Here is a 20411-nt window from a genome sequence, read left to right on the forward strand (position 1 = left end):
ACTTTACCATGTGAGCTTCACAACCTGTTGGAACACTACTCCCAAGGATTTAACTTTATCAAACGCAACACTAGGAGTCAGGGGAGTATTGTTTTGAATGCTTCTCCCACATATATTCTTCATTGATATACATTATGAGTGAGCTTGGATGTGTACATTGGGGACAATGTACAACTTAAGTGTGGGGGAGTTTCATAGTGCACACATCCTTTTTTTATTGTTCTTGATTGATATACATGCTCACATAGCTAATGGCGGTTCATCTTAGTTGCAATGATTGTATTCTTGAGTTTAGGAGAATTTTTAACATTGAATATCTTCATGCTCTAGTTTTATTTGAATTTTTAGGAATTTTTGCCCGAATTACACTCAGTGCACTACTCACTCTTTAAACTCTATTGGAAACTCATGTTCAATGTTAAAGGGACTAGTTATAGTTGTTTCTTGTGTTAAATTATGAAAAAAAAAATGAATGATGAAAAGAAGGAAGAAAATAGTTTTCTTGTTTGTTTTGCATTTTGGGTGGAAAGACCTACCACCTATGTAGTATGAAGCTACTCTCATAAGTCAGATACTAGTTATGCCCTAATGAGAGAAAGAGCTCTCTCATAGGATGAGTGAAAGCTACCACTCCGGTAGAAAGAGCTACCACCTAGAAAGTGTGAAAGCCATCTTAGCGGCCACTTGGGAAAGGGCTACCTTAGAGAATATGTGAAGCTACTACCATCTTTAAATTTTGTTACTTTCTTGATGTAGATAAATAAGTCCCTTATACTTAGAGTTTTGAGGAGTATACCTTGGGTTGACTTGTGTGAGTCCACACACTTTCACGATTTCGGGTTTGTTGTCCTTTTTTATTCAAGTTTTTAACTAGAGCTTCGATCTTTAATATTTAGTGTTGAAATTTCCCTTACTCTTAGAATGCTCTCTTTGTATACTTTGGTGAACCTAAGGCCAAGCACGTTCAATATTTTCTTTATTGATGCACAGAATGTTGAATTTTTGCTTGAGGACAAGCAAAAGCTTAAGTGTGGGGGAGTTTGATAAGTGCTTGTGCGATATGAATGCGAAGCATTCTTTCCTTATGTTGAGCATTACTTTTCTCAGGTTTTTACACTAATATGTGTGCTTTTATGTTACTTATATGCAGGTAGGGTTGTGAAACAAATTATGAAGGAAAGAAGCAAATGCGGATCACAATGCACTGATTTTGTAGAAAATCTTACTAAAGTTCAAGCGCGAAGATATAAGTCGGGTGCGAGATGCTAGAGTGTGTGCCAACCTCCCCGTATTTGAGTTTTCACAACCATTTGGAGGGGCACAAGGGCAGTCACACTCAAGCACTCCGACTTATGCACATAGAACAAGATTTTCATCAACTTATCCGTCATTGAAGAAGCAAAGCGATCCACGGCATAAACGTGTGCCCGTTTATGTTACCTCGATGAAAAGTGGATTGGGGAGTATTTTTGGCAGAGTGCTGTAGTAAATACTGTAGCAGGTTACTGTTCACAACCGACCGAAAATGACAGTTTCAGAGAACCCGCACGGGCATGTGGATTCCCGATTCCAGCCCTATCTAAATCCGATTCAGCCCCGATTTCAGCATTCTTTTCTCCATCTTTTCCCCAACTTGAGAGAGGGTTTCGGCTAGGGTTTTGAGAGGTATTAGCTAGGGTTTTGGAGAGGTTCTAAGGCTCTGACATCGTCATTCATTTGGAAGAAGGTTGGTAAGAGAGCTTCCGTCAGGCGTATCCTATACTGGACATGGGAATCCTTGGACGACGAGTAGAGGACTTTCCACAAGACCATTGACACGACTATCGAGAGGGTTTCTCTATGGATTCATTGCTTTTACATTCTATTTCTTTTATTGTACTTAGCTCCATGGAGAGCTAAACCCCTAGTGGGTACTTGGGTGATTGTGAACCCTAGGATGTATTCGTTTCATTGAACTTCTTTATTATGCTTCCAATAAATTGATGTTTATTGTGAGTTCCAACCTTGAATGCTTGATTATATGAACATTTCCCCTAGAGTGACACTAGGGTTGAGAGTTCTTGTTGGTAACCTTGTGAGTGAGTGACACACCACAAGCGTTAAACAAAGCTAGGTTGGAGAGGGTTGAGAGGGTGAGTCGAGAGGTACAGGAGAGTCCCCTTTCTCCTCCGGCGTGATAAATTCTACCTCCGTTCCTTGAGTTCTTTGCGGTCATAATAGAGTGAATGGTCTAATGGATAACCCTCCACTGGGGCTTAGTTGCGTGTACAATGGAGTGAAGCGTTGAGGTGATCTTAGTATCTAGGGCTTAATAGTGGTTAGGGACCTTCTACCTGGACCAAAGGGTTAGATCTATAATAAGGAAGAGATTTATCACTTGGAATCCCTAGAGCTTATTGCAACTATATTCGAGTGTGAGGTTGAGATGTTATCTAATCTCTTCTCCGATACATGTATAGAGTTAGGCATAGTTGACCTTAGATTTGGGACTATGTATTTAAGGATTTCCACGACTCACCATTGCATTGATTAGGAAGCATAATAGAGGGTTCTTGCACTTGAAACAATTGTCCTAGGTGGAGCATTATCCGAGTACCCCATCTTTATCTATTGCTGATAAGGTCTCCTTGCTTATATCCTGCAAGTGCACGGGCTTGTCGAAGTAATAATCCCGGGTGAGCGGGGTCAAATCCACTGGGAGTAGGGAGTGAAAATACTTAATTTGGTTCTTAGCTATGTGGAATATCAATAGTGATAAGTGTGAAATTGATTCAATTCTCAACAATAAAAACAACAAGTGAAAGAGCAAAAGTAAGAAGAGGGTAAGGCAATCGATAAAGAATGGGGTACTCGGATAATGCTTCACCTAGGATGATCGCTTCAAGTGCAAGAACTCTCTATTATGCTTCCTAATTAATGCAATGGTGAGTCGTGGAAATCCTTACATACATAGTCCCAAATCTAAGGTCAACTATGCCTAACTCTATACATGTCCCGGAGGAGAAATCGAACAATCTCAACACCTCGCACTCGTATAGAGTTGCAATGAGCTCTAGGGATTCCAAGTCATAAATCTCTTCCTAAATATAGACCTACCCCTTTGGTCCAGATGGAAGGTCCCTAGCCATAATTAAGCCCTAGATACTAAGATCCTCTCAACGCTTCACTCCATTGCACGCACAACTAGGCCCAGCGGAGGTTCATCCCTTAGACCATTCACTCCATTATGGCCACAAAGAACTCGAGGAATGGAGGTAGAATCTATGACGTCGGAGGGGAAGGGGACGCTCCTGTACCTCTCTACTCACCCTCTCAACCCTCTCCAACCTAGCTTTGTCTAATGCTAGTGGTGTGTCACTCACTCACAAGGTTACCAACAAGAACTCTCAACCCTAGTGTCACTCTAGATGAAATGTTCATACAATTAAGCATTCAAGGTTGGAACTCACAATAAACATCAATTTATTGAAAGCATAATGAAGAAGTTCAATGAAACGAATACATCCTAGGGTTCACAATCATCCAAGTACCCACTAGTGGTTTAGCTCTCCATGGAGCTTAATACAATCAAAGAAATCGAATTTAAAAGCAATGAATCCATAAAAGAAACCCCCTCGATGGTCGTGTCAATGGTCTTGTGGAGAGTCCTCTACTCGTCAGTCCAAAAGATTCCTTCGTCCGGTATAGGGATACGCCTCGATCGAGCTGCCCTACCAACCTTCTTCCTAATGGAATCACGATGTCGGAGCCGTAGAACTTCTCCAAAAACCTTGGCTAATACCCCTCGAAAACCCTAGCCAAGTCCTCTCACAAGTTGGGGAAAAAGATGGAGAAAAGAATACCAAAATCGGGGTTGAATCGGCTTTTAAATAGGGTCGAATCGGGCAACTCCACGGGCGTGGGACGATACACGCGCCGCGTCGGAATTTCCACACGGGCGTGGATAATTTCCACATGCCCGTGTGGATTCTCTGTTTCTCTGATTTCTCGGCCGGCTGTGGACAGTGTTGCTACAGTAATTGCTACATTGTTGCTATAGTATTCTGCTACATTCTTCGACCTGATTAACTTCTAAATTCCATACTTTCATCGAGGGTAACGCAAACGGGCACACGTTCACGTCGTGAATCACTTGCTTCTTCAATGATGTACATGTTTGCGGGGCTCTTGTTCTTATATGCATAAGTCGGAATGCTCCAGCGTGACTGCCTTTGTGCCCCTCCAAATAGATGTGCTCACTCGAATGCGAGGAGGTTGGCACACACTCTAGCATCTCACACCTGACCTATGTCTTCGCGTTTGAACCTTAAAAAGATCTCCTCCAAAATAGGTGCATTATGATCCACATTGGCCCATTTCCTTCATACTCGGCCTCACAACCCTACATGCGTAAAAGTAACATGAAACACACATATTAATGTAGAAAACTGAGGAAAGTAATGCTCAACATAAGGAATGAACGCTTCGCATTCATATCGCACAAGCACTTATCAATTGCTTTACCTCCTCCTTTACTCGTGCTCTCTTACTTGTTGTTTTCACTTTTGAGAATTGAATCATTGTCACACTTATCACTACCGATCTTTCACATAGCTAAGAAGCAGATTAAGTGTTTTTATTCCCTACTCCCTGTGGATTCGATACCCGCTCATCCGGGATTATTACTTCGAAAAACCCGTGTACTTGTGGGATATACACAAGGGGAACTTGTCATGTATTTAGTTGCAGTTTGGTTTTGGTTGTATTTTCATCTTTTTCTTAGTTCATTAGCCTTTGCGTTCTCTTGTTTGTCATGTGGTCTTTGAGCAATTCTTGTTCTTGATGCATGCTCGTTGATGTTTTGAGTGTTTTATCGTTGTTTCCAGCTCTGTTTTTCAAGGTTTCATCCATAAGCGAAGTGTGCATAGTGTGGAGAAAAAGTTTGCATCAGAAAAATCCTGAGGACCATCCTTGCGGCCGCAAGGATGCCCCTCGGGATTCATCCCGTGAGTTCTGAGGACCATCCTTGTGGCCGCAAGGATGGTCGGCAAGACCACACGATTGAGGGCTTTTTAAGGAGGAGTTTTGGGCTTCAACTATTCATTCTTCTTCCTCATTCTTCTAACCTTCTTTCCCTCATTTCTCCACCGTTTTTTATCATAATTTTTGCCCTACTTTGCTCTCCTCCTCCTCTTTTCCATTTTAGTGACAAGAATTTGGAGTTTGGGCAAGCTTTTGGCCGGATTCAACCCTTAGTTTCACTCATCTTACTCTAGGGTAAGAGTTTGACCTCTCACTCAAAACCTTGAGTTCTACTTGCTTTTGAGGATGGAATTTCTGGGATTTTTGTTGGTTTGTGAATGCTTAGTGATTATCAAAGTGTTTTTCTTGATTTGTAAAATTTTTGGCTACGCCTACAAGCAAAGTTCTTGAAAACTTTTTCCGAAATTACTGTAGCACTTTGCATTTTCTTGATTTTCTTCATTCTTTTAATGCCCACTTTGCTTTGTAACTTGGTTGGATGATCTCCACTTTGTTTGGTTTTTTTTTTTTTTGCAGGATGCCCATCAAAAAATTTGCTTCCAAGAGAGCTAGGAGGGAACCTTCTCCTCCAGTGCAAGAACCTAAGTTTTCTAATGAAGAACATAAAACGCGTTATGCACTTCTATCACGAAAAGTGTTCGGCACGGTTAGAAAAATTGATTGGGAAGCTTTGAACATAATGGGATTAGATAGCATACTGGTGGAGCTCATTTCACATGATAGTTGGGATAAATTAGTTTCGATTGAAGAAGTCACATTCAAGGAACTCAGCTTGGAAGTCCTTAGCTCCATCGAGACTATCAAGGAATACCCATTCACTCACCAGTCTAACCACATCACTTTCCGAGCTTTTCGAAAGAAACGTCGTGTTTCTGAGGATGATATTGGTGTGCATTTGGGGTTATATACGGAAGCTTACCTAAGATCATCCGCGTTCAAGCAATCCGTTGATGATGTCCCACAGTTAAAGGCGAATGAATCTTATTGGAATACCATCTCGGCTAACCCTCGAACAAGAAAGGCCTCCCAACTCACCAACCCTGCTCACTGATATATTCATGCTTTTCATACTAGGAGTATTGGGGGCAGAAGTGACTCTACTAGGGTAGTGACGCGCCACGATCTGATTATGCTGTACAGCATCCTTGAACGTCAACCTATCCATATCAGACATTTAGTGGCAGAGACTTTTTCCCATTAGGGCAACTTTATTCATTTGGAAGCCATCTTCGCTGGACCTTACATCACTCGACTCATCCGTGGCATGGGACTGATTGAGCACACTAGAGGCATGACAGTGGTGGGATCTATTTCTCCCTTAGGGATACATACCCTCATCTCCATTGGGATTGTTGAGAAATGGGGAAGTATTTATCGCCTTGCCCAGCGGCAAGGATCACATTCATGAGACCCGGCACTTCATATGACACTGAGACTGTGTCAGAGTCTAACCTGGATGCTAGAGAGAGTTCACCATCTTTGGCAGCCAGGCTTGAGTTATTTCGCACTGAGGTCCAGCAGTAAACCCAGAGACTTGAGCGAGGACAGAGGGAGATCATCATGGCACAGTAGCTGTTTGAGCGTGACTTAACTGAGCTCCTGACCATTGTTCGCTGCTCATCATCATCGACCTCTTTTGCCACTACTTGCGCGGCATCCTTACTTCCTTTGGCCTCTTAGACCCGTGACATACCTTTGTTTATTTTTTATCTTTTTTTCTGCTTTGTTTGTTTTGTGTTGTTAAAACTTATAATTTTGAGCTAGCTAGGGTCTCTCTCCTACTAAGCTCTTCTTTTATTTCTGTCGGAGCTCTTCTTTAAAAATTGTTGAATGATGACATGCTTCTTGTTTTTTTTCAGGGTTATTGATTTTGGGGAGCTTGTATTTCTCGCCCTCATTGTGTGGTTTACTCCTGATCCATGTGGAACAACTAGGAATTACACCAAGGAATCAGGGAAGTTTCTTTCACTCCAATTCTTTGTTTATTGTTTTTCATTCCCCACTTTTCTCTGCTGACTTAGATACATTGAGCACAATGTATGACTTTAGGTGTGGGGATGGTTTTCTTTTTACTTGGAGTGTTTTGTATTTGTGCATGCGTGCTACCTATGATGGCTATGATTGTTCTGTTAAGGACTTCCTTGCTTGGTAGAATGATAGTTGTGAGCTGTACATTGCATGTGCTTGAATGCAGCTCTGTTTCATCATTAGTGCACCTGCATACATGTTCACGATTACTTTCACCTTGTACGCTCCAACAAACCCATCATAATGACTTTGGCATTAGTTTGTTAAATTCTTTCTTCAATGCACTTTTAAAAGCTTTTGAGTTCCTCCACCGTTTTCCCCAACCTTAAGTGAAGTTTGTAGCAGGTAGTTTATTAGGGATCATGAGATGATTAAAACAAAGGGTCTATGTCAGTATTCCTCTTCTTTATAAGCATGAATGCGTCTATGTGGACTACAATCGAGTAAGAGGGTGACTCTTGTGCCTCGCCAGTATATGCATCCATCTGAAAGATTTTTTTTTGTGTGCAGTCTATGTTAGGCAGACCCAAGAAAAACAAAGCAGAAATTGTGTATATATGTGTGGGAAAGAAATAAAGTATCTCTTGTAATCTCCTGGAACCTGTTTCATGGTCATTTAAGAGTTAGAATTGTGTTGAGGAACCAAAGGACTTTTAATTGAATATTGAAGAGGTCTTTAGCACTTTAATGCCATCTTCATTATGTGTGAGGTGAAAGGTCATCCGGGGGTAATCCAGGGTGTGGAGGTCAAGGTGAGAGTTAGCATACACACATACGATACTGTGATTGAAGCAGAGCTAATATCACTGCACTATTCATTGAATAGCCCACTCCTTGATTTCTATCCAATTGAGCTTGTGGAGTCTTTTACTTTTGAACTTGAGGTTGCACTTTTAGCTGTTTATCTTCTTTCCCTTTGTTCTTCATGTTTGTTTTCTTAGAGACAAGCAAACGCTGAGGTGTGGGGATGTTTGATAAACGTCTAAAAGTACATATTTTGCATGTATTTGTTTTGTATTATTCTTTACATTTATTTGTTGAATCGATGCCCTTTTGGTTTAAATTGTGTTATTTTTGTATTTCAGGCCTAAAAGAAACCCTGGGGACTCGACGACGAGATTCGAAATGAATTCGGCATCAAAACGGCATTTCTGAGCCCAGGATTACTGTAGCACAGTAATGCAGCGGTTTTATTGTAGCGGTTCACTATAGCAGTTATTGTAGCACATCACGGTCTTCTCAGGAGAAAACTAGAAATCCTAAGGTGGCCGCATACGGCTGGTATACTGACCCATTTACCCATCGGGATCTGGGTGTTTAAAGGCTAAAAGGGAGGATCTTCTTGAGAGAGGAGGCTAGGTTTTGAAAACCACTACCACACCACCCTGAACCCGGGCTTTTGGAGGGCAAAAAGGAAGGAAATCCGAGCATTCCTTGGTGGGGAGAGCAACATTCAGGAGGATCCACTTCAAGGACTTCATTGCTTGGAGGTTGAAGACAACAGAAAGCCACCCCTTCGAGTGCCATCCTCAGAAGGCTTTCTCTAGGGATTCAAGCGTCATTCAGTCTTCACCTTTTTAGGGAGTGTTCCTCATGTTCCTTTTAGTTGTTTGTATGGATTGTTTGGCTGTTTTGTTGAACATGAACAACTAAACCCCAAGGTCACCGGATGTAGGTGAACCTTGGGTGTGAACTGGTGATGTTTTTGATTATTTGAGTAATTTATGCATGATTGGCTTGTTATGATTTTTGTTTGGTGTTCTTGATTGTTTTGGTACATTTGATTGAGTGATGTATCAAATTCTTGGTAGCACTTTGTAGCATAACCATTGCCTTAGTGCTAGACTCCACCAAACTTGGAAGGGATTATTGTATAAATACGCCGTGAACAATGGGTATTTGTACCCCTCCATTCCTAGGGTTGAAAACTACTAGTGTTTCTATCATAACTTGTGAAAACCATCATTCTCCTTGCAATCGTGTGGGAAGTTGGGTGGAAGGAATTTCTTATTCAACACTTGCATCGGGTTAGGGTCAATTGACGTGACCATTGGGTTAACCTAAGATTTGGTTTTCTCGGTCCAACTAGCCACATGCTTAACTTTCCAAATATCCTAATCATTTTAGTAACCCCTTTGGGGACCCACATACGTGACCATTTTCCAACCTTGAGCATTTCTCATGTTTTGATTTTGTCATACTTCTTAAGATTTTATCTTGCTTTTCATTTTCGCTTTCTCCTTCTTTCTTTTCTCTTGAATTGGAATCGATGACCTAAACAACAAGTAAGAAGTGTGTAAAGTAGCTCCTCGGGCCCCTTGGAAATACAACCCACTCGTGCATGCATGAGTGATTTATTACTTGATGACCCCGTGCGTTTGCTGGTGTTCACACTCTGTGTTGATCATTTACCGATGAAATGGGTATGAAAGCCTCGAATTCGGCGTAGAAATTGACTGGAAATCCATCTAAAACAGCGGTGAGAGGTCGGGAAATTGATCAAGAGTGGTTTTTTGAGTGATTGGAAGTGAAGGGGAAGAGAATTCAAGAAGATTTTAAAGAAAAACTCATCTTTCTTGGAATTTTGTGCATCCACACGGGCGTACGGAAATTACCCATGCCCGTGAGCCTCCACCAGAGAGACTCACAGGGGCAAACGCACGCCCTCGTGCGCTCTCTGGATGCCCCACTATGTCTCTAAAAGCATCTGCATGGGTTGTAGCAAATATCCACGCCCGTGTGCCCGACTCACAAGAGCAGCCGCACGTCCCTGTGGCTTCTCTGTACAATCGAGAAAAATCGCTAAGTGTTTCGCAAGCCCGTGCGGAAATTCCGCACGGGTGTGGACATTCACAGCTCCAACTCAAAGGGGTAAGCGTACACCCCTATGTCTTCTAGGGATGGAGGAGAGCTCTTCTGCAGAGATCCACACAGGTGTGTGGGAAGTACCCACGCCCGTGCGTTTGTCACAGGTTCGTCCACAAAGGAGAGTCCACGCTCCTGTATGCTCTCGGGATAAATTGCTAGGTCTCTGCAGGAAAACACATGCCCGTGCGGAAATTACCTACGGGCCTGCGGAAGTGACAAGGTCACTCACAGGAGTGCGCCCACGCCCCTGTGTCTTCTCTAGACGAGCTCAAAATGCAAATCCATGGGTGTGCGGAATTTTCACACACCCATGTATTTTCCTTGGATGCCTTAGAAAACTCTGCACGCTCTGCAGAAAATTTTGGAACATGTATACACACTTACAGCCTGCTCTATTATGTAAAATACCAGCAAAAAACATGAGAAAATAGCTCGAGTGACCAAAACTTCGCCAAATCCACATGAAAAACACGATGCCATTAAGGGTCCATAATAAAATCACAGCAAAAGTAACTAAAAATCAAGACACCAACACTCAACACTTTATTCATGCAAACACTATAACTAAGAAAACAGTAAACACTTGGGTTGACTCCTAAGAAGCGCTTGTTTAACATCACTAAGCTTGACATACCTTGCCTTACCTCAAGGAGATTCATAGATGAAGGTTGCCCTCTTACCCATAGCTTGAAAACATAATGAGCAAAGTCTCTTAAAGGCAGAAGGGGAATTATCGAGCTTAGTACCACCTAGCGGAGGTTCATCCAACTTGTTCGGGTCACGCACCTTCCCAACAGCCTTTAGACATTTCTGGTGGCATCTCTTTGCCCTCTTCATCTTCCGGAGTACCTTCTTCATGATCCCCTGAGTAATGGGCACTTCTTTCATTGGACCAAGCATCGTTACTTCTTCATTGTCCACCTCTTTGGTTAAACAAACCTTCATATGGGTCCGGGGTTAAACATTTCTTGCATGCATTCTTCAACAATCTCATCAGTAGTGTGTAGAAAATACAAAGTATCATCAAAGTCGAGAGAATGCCGCATGGCTTTGGTGAGGTGGTATGTGAGCTTATCATCTCCTACCCTCAGTGTCAGCTCGTCACCATCCATGTCAATTAATGCCTTAGAAGTTCGCAAGAATGGCCTCCTAAGTATCAAAGGAACATCCACATCCTCATCGACATCCAACACTATAAAGTCAACACGAAAAATGTACTTGTCCACCTTAACAAGCACGCCTTCAATGATGCCCCTCGGATGTCTCACCGTTCGGTCCACTTATTGCAATGTCATCCGAGTGGACCTAGGCTCTCCCAAGCCTAGCTTCTAAAAGAAAGAATATGACATGACGTTGATACTGGCCCCTTAGTCTGCCATTGCTATTTCTTCACCCAAATTGCAAATGTTGCATTGTATGATGAAGCTTCTCAGGTCTTTCTTTTTGTTCGTCATATTCTTTTGCAAAACCGCCAAACAAGAAGCATCTGAAATCACTGAAGCACTCTCCTCGAACATTCGCTTGTTGACCAACAACTCCATCATGAATTTTGTATACTTAGGCATTTGGGACAATACCTCAACAAAGGGAATATTGATGCGGAGTTGCTTAAACAAACTCAGGAACTTCTTATACTGTTCATCCCCTTGGTCATTCTTCAATCTAGGGGGATAAAGCATTCTTGGCTTGAAAGGTGGAGATGTCACCTCCTTCTCTTTGCTTGCTACCTCCTCAACCTCTATGACCTCAGGTGCATCTACATTGGGCTTCTCATTCGGAAGCCTACCCTCAATATCACGACCACTTCGCAAAGTGATCACCTTCACATGCTCTTTAGGATTGGTTTCGGTATTAGTTGGTAAGCTTCCTTATGGTCTTTCCGATAGAGACTTCGCAATTTGCCCCATTGATTCTAAAGATTGTGCAAAGAAGCGGTGTGGTTGCGAAGTGTAGCCTCAACTGATTGAAACCTTGTATCTGATGATTGCACAAACCTAGTCAAGGCCTTCTCTAAATCGGCCATTTAGATTTCCAAGCCTGAAACTTAGTTCTCCATGTTTGGGGCTTGTTGTTATTGGAAACCTGTAGGTGCCATGGACTTTTGTGGTCCTTGGTTGCTCCACAAAAAATTGGGATGACTCTTCAAACCCGGATTGTAGGTGTTGCTATATGGATTCCCTTGGTTCCTCATTGCATTACCCACAAAATCGACTTTCTCCACTGAAGATGCATCACCAATAGAGATCAGGCAATCAGAGGGAGCATGCCCTCCACCACACCCAGTACAAGTAGTCACGGTTGTCACTCTATTAGAAGTTAGAAGGTCTAACTTCGTACTCAACGATTCTACTTGAGCCGCCAATGAAGTTACTGCATCTATTTCATGGAGCCTGGCCACCCCTTTCCTTTCCCGTGCATTCCACTGATCACTGTTCATGGCCATGTCTTCCACTAACTGTCGGGCTTCTTCCGAGGTTTTACTCCCCATTGTACCTCTTGCGGCGGCATCTAACAACTGCATTATACTCGGATTTAACCCATTGTAGAAAGTCTAAATAATCATCCATTCAGGAAATCGGTGTTGTAGGCACCTTCGCAAAAGATCCTTGAAGCGCTCCCATGTCTCAAACAATGACTCTAACTCCATTTGCACAAATGACGATATCTCATTGCGTAGCTTGGTAGATTTCCCCGGAGGAAAGTATCTAGCAAGAAAAGCTTCGACCATCTCATTCCAAGTCGTCATGGAGGCCTTGGGCAAAGAATATAACCACTGGTTGGCTCTTCCCTTGAGAGAGAATGGGAAAGCCCTCAATCTAATAGCATCATCCGATACAACGTTAATCTTTAGCATATCACAAACTTCCAAGAAGTTCTCTATATGTTTGTTTGGGTCCTCATCGGCCAAACCATTAAACTGCCCTGATTGCTGAATCATTTGGATGAATACTGGCTTCAGCTCGAAGTGCGAAGCTGTAATCGGGGGTCGCACAATACTTGATTGAGTGGCCAATACTAAGGATCTAGCATAATCAGAAAGTGTCCTCTGTTGCTCATTCTGTTATGCCATATTATCTGACCCTTCAAGCTCTATTATAGCTTGATTGGATGGTTCTTGCACAGGTTCTTTTACCCTTATTCTTAGTGTATGTTCAAGTTCAAGATCTCCTTCAACCAATATCAAAGGGTTCCCGCGGGTCATAACCTGAAGTTGCACCCAAAGAAAGAAAACAAATCAGAATGATGATAGGAAAAGAAAATGTAAAATAGAATGAATGAATGAATAGCTAAGAAAACAAAGTGCAAAGTATCTATAAATGCCTACTCCCAGGCAACAGTGCCAAAAAATTGACAAGACCGAATATACTTGTAAACCGCAAGTGCACGGGTGTCGAAGTAACTAATCCCAGGTGAGTGTGTATCGTACCCATCGGGGAATAGTGAATAGAAACACAACGATTGGTATCTAACTATGATGAGAATAAATCGATGGTATAATTAATGAGATTTATATTAAAAAAATAAAATAAATAAGAACGAGAGGCACAATTAAATTGAGAGGGAAAGGCAATCGATAGAAATGAGGTACTCAGATATTGTTTCACCTAAAACAATCATTTCAAGTGCAAAACCCTCTATTATGCCTCCTAACTGATGCATTAATGAGTCGTGAAAATTCTTCAATACACAGTACCAAATTAAAGGTAAACCACGACTAACTCTGTACCATGTCCCGGAGGAAAAATTGAATAATCTCAACACCTCGCACTCGGATAGAATCGTATGGAGTTGTAGGGATTCCAATAGATAAACCCTCTTCCTAGATATAGACCTAACCCTTTGGTCTAGGTGACAGGTCCCCAGTCACAATTAAGCCCTAGATTCTAAAATCACTTCAATTCTTCACTCCGTTGCCTCTGCAACTAAGCCCCAGCGGAAGGTCATCCCTTAGCCCATTCACTCTACTTTGATCGCAAAGAACTCAAGGAAATGGAGGTAGGATAAATCACATCAGAGGGGAAAGGGGACACTCCGCTACCCTTCGACTCATCCTCTTGACCCTCTCCAATCTAGCTTTGTCTAACCCTCGTGGTGTGTAACTCACTCACAAGTGTTACCAAGATGAACTCTCAACCCTAGTGTCACTCTAAGGGAGCATTCAGTCAATCAAACATTCAAGATTGGAACTCAATTAAAACATCAATTAAGAAAAGCATAATAAAAGGTTTAATGAAACAAATACATCCTAGGGTTCACAAATCTTAGTACCCACTAGGGGGTTTAACTCTCCATGGAGCTAGTTACAATCAACAATGAAATTGAATATAAAAACAAGTAATTCATAGAAAAACCCCCTAGATAGTTATGTCAATGGTCTTCTGGAGTGGCCTCGTTTCCTCCAAAGGTCCCCTTGTCCAACCTAGGGCACACCTCGTCAGATCGGTGCCGACGAAAGCTCTCCCCAATAACGTTCTTCCAATTGTAGTGTGCTGTTGAAGCCGTAGAACCACTCCAAAACCCTTGCCAATACTTCTCAAAACGCTAGCCACCACCCTCTTGAAAGTTGGGGAAAAGATGGAGAAAAGAATGCTGAAATCGGGGCTGAAATCGGCCTTAAATAGGGCTGGAATTGGGAATCCACACACCCCTGTGGATTCACCACACGGGCCTGTAGAATTAACGCATGGGCATGTGGAATTCCCACATGCCTGTGTATATTCTCTAGAAATCACTTTTCTCAGCTGGCAGTGAACAGTACCTGCTACAATGAATTGCTACAATGTTTGCTATAGTACCTGCTACAGTACTGGCCCGAAATACTCCCGAATCCATGTTGTCATCAAGGTAACGTAAATGGGCACACGTTTAAGTCATAAATCGCTTTGCTTCTTCGATAAATGGTGATTGCTTCCCGCAACTGTACGAGATCGCCAAGTAGTACCTCGTGTGAAGACATGATGATCGTATTCCACGGGGCTAAGAATCTCCTATTACTCCTTCTCGAGCTATTATCTAGCCTAAGATCTCAAGTGAAGGAATTTACTCTACTCGGTGCAATTAAAACTAAAACAAGATTATCAACAAATTAGAGAGAACAAGCAATAAGCAAGCAAGAAACTCAATGTAATGCAAAGGCCTATGGATGGGGATCCCCTTGAGGTGTTGTCATGAAACATGGATGATGAATAAAAGATGCAAGGGTAAAATGGACCATGAGATTCCAAGATTAGAACAACCCCAAATTCTTGGCGATTGAACCCTAGTCCCATACGACTATAGATAGGAATTTCTTCCAAATCCACATTCTTATGATTGCATTAAGTATGGGGAAATCTCACTTATGAGTAAGCCTACTCTTCTTTGGTTTAAACCTACATAAAGGGCTAGAAAACAACTGATTTCTCGGCATGATTATACAAATATCCTCTTCTAATCCATTCATGATCTAATACATGCGAGCAAGTCACATCTACATGCATCACTCATAAAAGAGCTACGGATTTCTCCTTAGTGTAGCACTTAGCATGAAAACAAGGGATTAAATCTCAAAATTACCCAAGCATGGAATTAACAAGTAATCATCCAAAATACATGATAAAACCCCCCAAGGTTCACCAACACCCGGTGGCCTCGGGGGTCTAGTGTGTCATCATCCTACAACAAGCAATATAATCAAGTGAAACACAAAAGAAAAGCATAAGTGACACTCCCTAGATGAAATGGTGGAAGAGGAGGTAGAATATATGTTGAATAATGCTTCCCCCACCAAAGGAATGCCGAATGATGCTTCTTCTAGCCGCGGGTCTCCTTCCTTCAAATCGTGGTAGATCTCCCCTTGAATAATGTTGCCTTCTTGCCTTGAGAGTCTTGGACCTTGGCCTTGAATGATCTCCAAGCTTCCTTGCCCTTTTTCTTCTTCCCAAGGTCGCCCAAAGCCTCTCAAGTGGTCTCCCAAAATAAGCCCAGCAAAAAGCCCCTTGTTCTGCCCTAAAAGTCAGTATTTATACCACACATGACGTATGGGTCGTATAAGGGGTCGTATGGGGGTCATATAGCACTCAAAAACCCTAGATTCGTGTTTCATCAGGGTGCATAAGGCCTCCATACGGCCGTGTATAATGGGTAGTATGGAAATCTAGGCAAACAACTCCAAATCATTCGGCTGATAGAGTGCATACGACCCCCATACTAGGTAGTATGGGGGTGGTATGAAATAGTAGGGGCTTCTTTCTCTAACATTCAACTTCACAACCCTATATGCATGAAAGTAACACAAATGCACACATATTAGTGCTAAAACCTGATAAAAGTAATGCTCATCATAAGGAAAGAACACTTCGCATTCTTCTCACACAAGCACTTATCAACAATTCCCCTTGAATTAGGTTCTTATGGATCATACAAAACATATCATCAAAGCACAAGAGAACCATACGACCAAATAAAGAATAAATAAGCATTGAATGTATTGCTAGACTAACTTGCAACTATTATTCTCCAAAGATGGAGTTTAGAGGATCCCAAGATTGACCGATGATGCGTGTCACTCATGCCCTTCTGATGATGATCTTTGAAGATGCCTATCAAGCGCAATCCTCTCTGATGATGCTCGTTGATATACTGTTAAGAAATCCACTGAAATCCGTTGGGATATAGAAAAAACACTGTCTCTCGCCACTCAGATCACCAGAATTTTGACCGCCCTACTGGGGTATTTCTAGTAATTGGTCCTGCCACAGCCCCACCAAGGGCGTTGTGATGCTTGTTGTTAGTAATTTGTTGCTTGGGCTCCAAGTCGTGTCCTTGCACGGTCTTTGGGCATTATTCATTTTGACAATGACTGTTATGGACATCATAACGGTCATTGTGAGACTGTTATAGCTTCTTTGTTGCTATTAGTGGGCTCATGCTACCATGACTTGATCACAATAGTCGTGAGTGTAGACAATGAGTGCTCTGTGTTTCCATAACGGCCGTTGTGAGTCATGGTCCAGCCTTGATTCAGTAACTTGCTTCATTTTGCTTCAAAATGGCCTAGAATTCACGTCTTTCTTTCTAAAATAGAAATAAAGGTCGTTGTGAATAAAAGAATGAAATTACATCCTAATAAGATGCGAAACAAGTACAATTTCATGCTAGATGTAGTGTAAATGATATAGAAAATATGATCAGTTTGGCACTTATCAAATATCCCCACACCTAAGCATTTGCTTGTTCTCAAGCAAATAAAACTGATATAAATAGAGTACATGATAAGTGCTTGATCTCAGGAAATTAAGTGTGGAGATTCAGTAGTATAGGAGGAAGAATCAGACGCCAGGTAGCATGATTATTTCTCTACAAAGAGTAGTCTAGTCAATGCCAAAAAGTACTTTCCCAAGTGTTGGTCTCTTGGTCCACTATCTTATAGTCCAGATTGTGCAAAGAAACTTTTTGGGGTTTTCTTTAGTATTAGTCTTACACTTTTCATAGTTTTGTACATGATTACCCTTTTTCTCACCTTTTGTGTGTGTGTGTGTGTGTTTTTTCTACAGTCAGTAGCTTTCACATTTCCCATGAGGTAATCCTTTCTCCCACTAGGGCATACCCTTTGTATCGGATTAGTTGGGAGTGACTAAGTGACTACGCACTACAAAGAAGTTAGCTCTTTCTGTTGCACATATATCTTATCTTGGAGTTATAAAGTAAGTACTGATCATACCTCCATTATAAAACATTACTCACTAGGCAAATATAAGGAGCAAGGTAAAGTCAATAGGGGCAAAAGGTACGTTGAAGACTCGTAGAGCAGTCAAACTCTTGAGTGGGAATGAAAGAATTTCTAGTCTAACATATCACGTCCCTAGACCAAAGAAACTCCAACAAGTAAGTGTAATTGATAAGTGCTTGTGCGATATGAATGCGAAGTGTTCATTCCTTATGTTGAGCATTACTTTTCTTAGGTTTTTACACTAATATGTGTGTTTTTATGTTACTTTTATGCAGGTAGGGTTGTGAGGCCGAGTATGAAGGAAATAGGCCAATGTGGATCATAATGCACCTATTTTGGAGGAAATCTTACTAAGGGTCAAATGCGAAGACATAGGTCAGGTGTGAGATGCTAGAGTGTGTGCCAACCTCGTCGTATTCGAGTGAGCACATCCATTTGGAGGGGCACAAAGGCAGTCACACTCGAGCATTCTGACTTATGCACATAAGAACAAGAGCTCCAACACTGTATCATGTACTGTAGCTGCTCTGTTCACAGCCGGCCGAGAAATCAGAGAAACAGAGAATCCACACGGGCATGTGGAAATTATCCAAGGCCGTGTGGAAATTCCGCATGGGCGCGTGTACCGTCCACGCCCGTGGAGTCGCCCGATTCCAGCCCTATTTAAAGCAGATTCAGCCCCGATTTTGGTATTCTTTTCTCCATTTTTCCCCCAACTTGAGAGTGGGCTTCGGCTAGGGTTTTAAGGGGTATTGGCTAGGGTTTTGGAGAGGTTCTACGGCTCCGACATCGCGCGTCATTTGGAAGAAGGTTATTGGGAGAGCTTTCGTCAGCATCGATCCGACGAGGTGTATCCTAGGCCGGACAATGGATCCTTTGTGACGAGTAGAGGACTCTCCACAAGACCATCAACACGACCATCGAGGGGGTTTCTTTATGGATTCATTGCTTTTACATTCGATTTCTTTGATTGTACTTAGCGCTATGGAGAGCTAAACCCCTAGTGGGTAATTGGGTATTTGTTAACTCTAGGATGTATTTGTTTCATTGAATCTCTTTATTATGCTTTCAATTAATTGATCTTTGTTGTGAGTTCCAACCTTGAATGCTTGATTGTATGAACATTTCCCCTAGAGTGACACTAGGGTTGAGAGTTCTTGTTGGTAACCTTGTGAGTGAATGACACACTACGAGTGTTAGACAAAGCTAGGTTGGAGAGGGTTGAGAGGGTGAGTCGAGAGGTACAGGAGCGTCCCCTTTCTCCTCCGGCGTGATAGATTCTACCTCCGTTCCTTGAGTTCTTTGCGGTCATAATAGAGTGAATGGTCTAATGGATAATCCTCCACTGGGGCTTAGTTGCACGTGCAACGGAGTGAAGCGTTCAGGGGATCCTAGTATCTAGGGCTTAATTGTGGTTAGGGACCTTCCGCCTGGACCAAAGGGTTAGGTCTATAATTAGGAAGAGATTTATCACCTGGAATTCCTAGAGCTCATTGCAACTTTATTCGAGTGCGAGGTTGAGAGGTTATTTAATCTCTCCTCCGGGACATGAATAGAGTTAGGCATAGTTGACCTTAGATTTGGGACTATGTATGTAAGGATTTCCATGACTCACCATTGCATTGATTAGGAAGCATAATAGAGAGTTCTTGCACTTAAAGCGATTATCCTAGGTAAAGCATCATCCGAGTACCCCATCTTTATCGCTTGCCTTACCTCCCCCTTACATTTGCTCTCTTACTTGTTGCTTTTAATTGTTGAGAATTGAATCATTGTCACACTTATCATTGTTGATATTCCACATAGCTAAGAATCGAATTAAGTGTCTTTACTCCCTACTTCCTGTGGATTAGATACCCGCTCACCTAGGATTATTACTTCGACAAACCCGTGCACTTGCGGGATATACGCAAGGGGATCTTGTCAAGTTTTTGGCGTCATTGCCGGGGAGCTAGGCGTTTAGAGATACTTTGAACTTTGTTTTCTTAGCTATTTCACCACACATTCTAATTCATATCTTCTTATTCTATCATCATTTTGATTGTCTTTTTCTTTCTTTTTGGTGCAGCTCCAGGTTATGACTCGAGGGAATCCATCAATATTGATTGAAGGAGACCCTGAGCTTAAACGTACACTTAGAAGAAAAGGGAAATAACCTGTGCAAGAACAGCATAATCCAGCTGATTTGGAAGTAGAAGGATCTGAAAACATGGCAGAACAAAATGAGCAACAACGAACACTATCCGATTATGCCAGACCTTCAGTGTTGGGGACATAATCGAGTATTGTGCGTCCCCCAATTACAGCTCAGAACTTCGAGCTAAAGCTGGCATTCATCCATATGCTGCAGTAGTTCGCACAATTCGACGGTTTGGCCGATGAGGATCCAAACAGTCACATAGAGAGCTTCCTCGAGGTGTGCGACATGCTGAAGATAAATGGTGTGACGGATGATGCCATCAAATTGAGAGCCTTCCTATTTTCCTTAAAGGGGAGAGCAAAGCAGTGGCTACACTCATTACCTAGAGCATCAATCACTACATGGGAGAAGATGGTAGGACCTTTTCTAGCCTGTTATTTCCCTCCCGGAAAATCAGCAAAGCTTAGGAATGAGATCTCATCCTTTGTGCAGTTGGAATTGAAGTCTCTATTTGAGACATGGGAAAGGTTCAAGGAACTCCTGCGAAAGAGTCCGCAACATGGATTCCCGGAGTGGATGATTGTTCAAACCTTCTACAACGGTTTGAACCCAAGTATAAGGCAACTCTTGGATGCGGCGGTA

General features: G+C 42.2%; 2 non-coding genes across 2 annotated transcripts; one reads left to right on the plus strand and one right to left on the minus strand.

Annotated features, from left to right (window-relative positions):
- The first annotated feature begins 12491 nt into the window (after positions 1-12491).
- LOC120279860 lies at positions 12492-12598 on the plus strand. Its single transcript, XR_005542161.1, has one exon. It is a non-coding gene; the product is annotated as a small nucleolar RNA R71 (small nucleolar RNA).
- A 7630-nt stretch (positions 12599-20228) lies between these two features.
- Positions 20229-20335, minus strand: LOC120279736. The gene has a single exon (XR_005542040.1). It is a non-coding gene; the product is annotated as a small nucleolar RNA R71 (small nucleolar RNA).
- Between the last annotated feature and the right edge of the window lie 76 nt (positions 20336-20411).

This window comes from Dioscorea cayenensis, chromosome 16 (assembly GCF_009730915.1).
Source record: "Dioscorea cayenensis subsp. rotundata cultivar TDr96_F1 chromosome 16, TDr96_F1_v2_PseudoChromosome.rev07_lg8_w22 25.fasta, whole genome shotgun sequence".
NCBI classification, from domain to species: domain Eukaryota; kingdom Viridiplantae; phylum Streptophyta; class Magnoliopsida; order Dioscoreales; family Dioscoreaceae; genus Dioscorea; species Dioscorea cayenensis.